Source organism: Dermacentor variabilis, chromosome 8, assembly GCF_050947875.1.
Source record: "Dermacentor variabilis isolate Ectoservices chromosome 8, ASM5094787v1, whole genome shotgun sequence".
Lineage (NCBI taxonomy): Eukaryota > Metazoa > Arthropoda > Arachnida > Ixodida > Ixodidae > Dermacentor > Dermacentor variabilis.
This window is the reverse complement of record NC_134575.1, coordinates 94,256,908-94,262,907: the sequence shown is the minus strand read 5'-3', so window position 1 is coordinate 94,262,907 and position 6,000 is coordinate 94,256,908. Positions and strand designations below refer to the sequence as shown.

The 6,000-nt window shown below is 48.8% G+C and overlaps 1 long non-coding RNA gene across 1 annotated transcript in view; it reads right to left on the bottom strand.

Moving 5' to 3' along the window:
- Window positions 1–1,202: 1,202 nt before the first annotated feature.
- LOC142591192 (uncharacterized) overlaps window positions 1,203–6,000 on the bottom strand; it is a 39,146-nt gene continuing 34,348 nt past the window's right edge. Inside the window, exon 3 of the long non-coding RNA XR_012830383.1 lies at window positions 1,203–1,317. This is a non-coding gene — a long non-coding RNA (uncharacterized LOC142591192). The remainder of the gene's footprint in view (window positions 1,318–6,000) is intronic.

Here is a 6,000-nt window from a genome sequence, read left to right as displayed (position 1 = left end):
CTCTGCTAACATTGGCCCTATCTCTCTCTCTCTCTTTGTCTTGTATAAGATAACTGACAGTGCAACTGAAAGCGAGCGGGGCTACGTGTACGCGATACCAGATCCAGTGATCATGCAATCGCTGTTTGCGCCTTGCTCTCTTGCACACAAGTCACTACCTAGAGAGCAAGAGTGATTCCTCGGAGCTCTATAGGCTAATACATTCCCCCACCTAACCAGAAATCACCTCATAGCCCCTAAACAATTCTCTCCGCGATGACGCTTCTGCGCAGAGCCCGGGTCCCTCAGGCACATAGTAGGGGGTTGCAGAGCGGCATCATTAAATCCTCCGAACCCTTACCCAGATAACGAGCTTCGGGAGAGAACCTTGGCCAGCTCCGACCTCGAGGATCAGCAACGGCTGATTGCGAGGGCCAAGGACGCGGCCCGAGCTCAAGGCATTCTGGAATGAGGACGCCTCTCCAAAGCTGCATTCACCCAATAAAAATGTTTATTCTCTCTCTCTCTCTCTCTCTTGCGCCGCTGTAGCGTGTTACCGCTTCTATGTGAAATAAAGAAGAATATTCGAATTTCCTAGATAACCTACATGCTAAATACTTCTCGGAGGTTCATGGGAATGGCCTACGTACACATATACCTCCGAGGGTGTTGCTTGCGTGATGAATTTTTGTTATGAAATGTACTGATTGGAAGTTATTTTTTGGCAAATGGTTTAGCCTCAACGCCTCTGTTGTTGGGGGCGACAGGTCATTTCAGGCTGCACTCCTTTCAATGACTCCCAGGATGGTGTCTGGGCGTGTGTATGAGTCATGCCTAACCTAAAAAGCTCATGAGCCATTCCACTCTGTGAAGGTGGAAGACCAGCAAAGCTCTTTAGCAAAGGTCACGGAGGTGTACGAACACATTCACTGTCTTGATCGGTGGTCATCGTGACAAAAATAGGCACACACATTCAGTCATATATATATATATATATATATATATATATATATATATATATATATATATATATATATATATATATAGCTCTGCATTACGAGCGGAACGAGCCATTCCATTATTTGCTTGCTTAGGAGGGTATGAACCATTGCTGATGATGATATTTGATGACCCCCCCCCCCCCACGTTGACAATACACCGAAATAAACTAATTCAAGCCAGCCTGACTAACCAACCAGTTCAATACCTTTATTACAGGACAGGTCAAAACTGCAGAATAGTGAACGGAGACACCGGTACATCCTGGGGCTCCGCCTTTCGTCTTTCACCTGACTATTGAAGCCATGCTGTAGGAGAACAATGTGTTGAGCAGATAACCTTGAAAAAAAAAAAGACTTGTTTACTGGCCCCTCCAAAACTTGTTAGTGAGGAAGATAACGCAGCGCGGCACGCAAAAAAGGAAAGAAAAATCAGGCGCGGCTATGCCTACGCGGTTATCTACTTATCGGAAATTTCAGATAGCTGAGTACTCGTGACTGTCGAGCACGCTAAGAGGAGGTGAGAGATTCGGCTATGTGGTGCTTTGTGTAGTGGTGCCTAATGGTGCCTATGTCAGCGCCAACGCGGCATATTCCTGGTATTCTTAGGTAGCCGACGCAGTTCAACTTTCTTTAGCCAACGGCGCAACCGCTGGCGGCGACAGCGACCTATTCGCAGAAGATAATTGATGCCAAACGAATTGACAGTCGCAATATAAGTTACTGATGCACCTATTGAAGAAAATGTAGAAAACGTAGAAAACGTATTGAAGAAAACGTGCCACGCGAAGCCCAGCAACAAAGGCAATAGCATTATGATAAAATAAAGCTGTGTTAATGTGCGACAATATTTACCATCAAGGTTTATGAGCGCTATTTTGTGCATTTCCAACGTAGGAGCGTTGTTATTACGCAACACATTAAATGGTCTGAATAAACTTATATATAAAAAGAAAGCTCATGTACAATCAGCTATAAGGAGAGCATGATGGCTTTACATAAACATATCTCAATGTAAAGGTAATTCCGACGTTCACTTTTCTACGCGCTACGATAAAAGGACAAAACAAAACAAAAAACGCAAGAATTGAATGTTGAGGATTGAGAACAGCGCAAATGTGGATAGCTGATGTTCCGGTAGAACTCAGAAAAGAAGTACATATGCTTGGACATGTTGGTGGACCATAGTAACCTTTCTGGCGCATAAGAGAGAACCCAGTACTAAAAGGTACGTCGTAAAAAATGCCACGTCTTCGTGGCATACCTTCCGGTGTCACGTTCTTGTTGTGCGCTAAAAGAAGTTACCAAGAATAAATCAATATGGGCAGGTGTTAGAATGCCTGTTGTGTGTAGAGAGAATGACTTAACGTTGGTTGCTATGGGAAGCGAAACGTAGCCGAAGGTGCCAGAGGAAAAATATGTATGACGAAGATATGTAGATTACAGGCCCAATAGAGCATCCACTCGCGCCAGACAGCGATAATTGGAAGATGATTATGAAGCTAACAAATTTGAAAGGCGACGAAAAATGCGTAGATACTATATACACGGTGCTCTTTCCTACAACATGCCGCCAGGTTTTGGATATGACATTTTCCTAAGTCACGCAGCAAAGGCACCGCTGTTTTGTAAAAACTCAGCGGCCATATATACTTAATGCACAAATTTAAGGAAAATACAACAAACCACCACACGCAGTGATGATGTCTGTGAGCACCTTTTTTCTTGGAACAGAGCAAGGGAGGTAGGAAATGGGGACGTGCCTATGTTTTCTTAACTGAATAACTATGGCGGCCAATGAATAATGCCTTCAAAAAAGGACCAAAAAAACGGCAACTGGAGAGTTACCTTTAAACGGAGCAAATTTTTTACGTGCAATTCATTGCTTGCGTAGCGACAACAATTCTGTGTTTAACGTTTGCCTCAATGAAGATGGCTGGATATAGATTGCCCGCGGGGTGATTGAGGGGTAGATCGTCGTTGAACGCTGCCCAAATATCCGAACGCAGGTGCCGCGGGATGAGATGCAACCATTTGCGACCATTCGGGAGGTAGTTACGACGGTACAAGAGCCCGTCGCGAATGGAGAATTGATGTGCTTGGTTACGTAATGCGCGATTGGTAGTGGGTGTCGACGGGCTGGACAAGAAACGCAGCATGGACACAATCCATGGATCTTTCTTCTGCTCCAGAAGAATGCCCGTGGCAGCAAGGGAAGACTCGGAGAATGAGGCCTTCGGGGAGCTAGCCTCGTCTGTTAGTGGCGAACGAGACAAGGCATCCGCATCCGAGTGTTTCTGGCAAGAACAGTACAGCACGCGAATGTCGTACTCCTGCAGTGGAAGGGACCATCGAGCCAGACGACCGGATGGTTCTTTTAGGGACGAAAGCCAGCAAAGCGAATAGTGATCAGTTATCACGTCAAATGGGCGGCGATCAAGATACGGACGGAATTTGGTTATGGCCCAAATTATAGCCAGGCATTCCTTTTTTTTTGTGACAGAATAGTTCGATTCAGGTTTAATGAGTGCATGACTGGCGAAGTCAATGACGTACTCATCGAAGCCAGCCTTTCTCTGATCGAGAATGGCCCCAAGGCCAACGCCACTGGCATTCGCGTGTATCTCAGTTGGAGCACTTGGGTCGAAATGGCGCAGGATTGGCGGTGTCGTCAAGAGAGGATGCAGCTTTGTGAAGGCGGCATCGTAATCCGGTGACCAGGTTGAAAGGTTGTGGCCACCACGAAGCTGCGTTAAAGGAGCTATTATGGTGGCAAAATTGCGGATGATGCGGCGAAAGTATGACGCTAACCCAATGAAGCTCCGCAGTTCTTCTAGTACACCTTCTTTCGACACGACATGGCCGAGCATGACCAGCTGTCGGGCAGCGAAGCGACACTTCTTCAAGTTAAGCTGGAGTCCAACATCGGCGATGCACTTTAGGACGCGTTCAAGTCGAAGTAAGTGGGAAGGAAAGTCCGGGGAAAAGATAACGATGTCGTCCAGATAACGGAGGCATATCTGCCATTTGAGGCCGCGCAAGGTGTTGCCCATCATTCTTTCAAATGTGGCAGGAGCGTTACACAGGCCAAATGGCACCACGGTGAATTCAAATAAACCGTCAGGTGTGATGAAGGCTGTTTTCGGACGGTCTGACTCAGCCACTGGCACTTGCCAGTACCCGGATCGTAAGTCTAAAGATTAGTAGAATTCGGTGCATTTGAGGCAGTCTAGCGCGTCGTCAATACGGGGTAGCGGATAAACGTCCTTGCGTGTGGTCTTATTAAGTCGCCGGTAGTCCACGCAAAAGCGAATTGCGCCATCTTTCTTTTTTACCAGCACTACAGGAGAAGCCCAGGGACTGTGCGAAGGTTGTATGACACCGCGTTAGCATGTCTGCAACTTGCTCAGCGATCACGCCACGCTCCGTGGCGGATACACGATAAGGCCTGTGGCGTAAAGGCGCATGGTTGCCGATGTCGATGTGATGGACAACAGTGGAAGTACGGCCTAAGCGAGATTGTTGTAGGTCGAATGACGTGCGAAAGCGGTCTAGAAGATGCACGATCTGGGCGTGCTGCGCTGGAGTGAGGTTGGGATCAATACACTGGTAAAATGTTGGGTCATACGGCGGTGTGGCAGGAGAAACTTGAAGGGCCAGAGCGTCAACCGGAGGGTAAGCCGGGTCGGTGGGCACATCGTAAAGGAGGCTTGTATCAATTTCGTCGGCATAATCAGGACACTCATTGTGGAGTAGGCCAGCAGGGCAAGGAAACAGGTTCGATACATAAAGTGCGCTGGAACCTTGTCGAATGGCAAGAAGGGCAAAATGAAGCAAGAAAGGATGACGGCGAGGAACAAGCTTAGACGGCGTGGAAAGAACTGTGGAGTCGGAAAATTCAACGCAGGAAACGGGTATAAGTGTGGCAGAGCATGGAGGTATCTCGGTGTCGGCGGTGACGAACACACGACCGGAAGTATCATCCAAAAACGTTCATGCCGAATGGCGACAGCGCGAGTTCAGCACGGGCACAATCGATAACGGCATGATGACAGGAGAGAAAGTCCCAACGCAGAATCATGGCATGGGAGCAACGCGGCAGAACAACGAACTCAACATCGTATAAAGCGCCACTTATAACAACGCGCACGGTGCACTTCCCTAAGGGTTCAATCGGCGCAGCGCTTGCTGTACGTAATGAACTGGCTGAATATGTCGTCGCGACTTTTCTAAGGGTAAGACGAAGCTGGTTCGAAATTACTGATATTGCTGCTCCCGTGTCTACAAGCTCATGAACGGCAATGTCTTCTGCATAAACTCCAAGGACGTTCGCAGGAAATAAATGAGGTCTTGAGGAGTTCACTGAGGTCGCAGTTCTTACCTACGGAACTCCCGTCCTTAGTTTTCCTCTCGGATAGCTGCAGGGCGACGGATAAGCGGCGACAGAGAACGCCGACGGGGAGACGGAGACCGACGGGTATTGACGGGTCGGGAGGAGGAGGCGAGGCTTCGAAGGGCTGAGCGGGAGTAGCGGAACGGGACGGAGAGTCGAAACTGTTGCTTTGTGCCCTCGGAGAAGCCGAAGTATACCAGCCACGCAGGCGGCAAAGCCGTGCTACATGCCCAGGTGGGCAGCACGAATAACAGATAGGCCGATTGTCATGGGTGCGCCATGGATTGAGAACAACGGGTGGAGACTGGTGGAAATATTGGCGAGGTGGGCGCACAGGCTGCTGTGGCGGCCAGTAGCTGCTTGGGGGGAGGGGGGGGAGGCGCATATGTTGCAGCTGCTTGCGGAGGTGAGAGAAAGGCGCCGGTAAATCTGGATTGAATACCTGCAGACGGGGGCCTTGGATTCGCGATAACAGCAGCCTACGTAAGTGGCACAGGCGTAGGAGGCGGTTGATGAGCAAGTGGTACTGCGTTAGCGACTTCTTGTTGTACCGCCTGACGGAGATCGGTAGACAAGCACGGCTCTGAGGCTGGACTTACTGGCAGAAGAGAGAGTTAGCATGCCACTTCT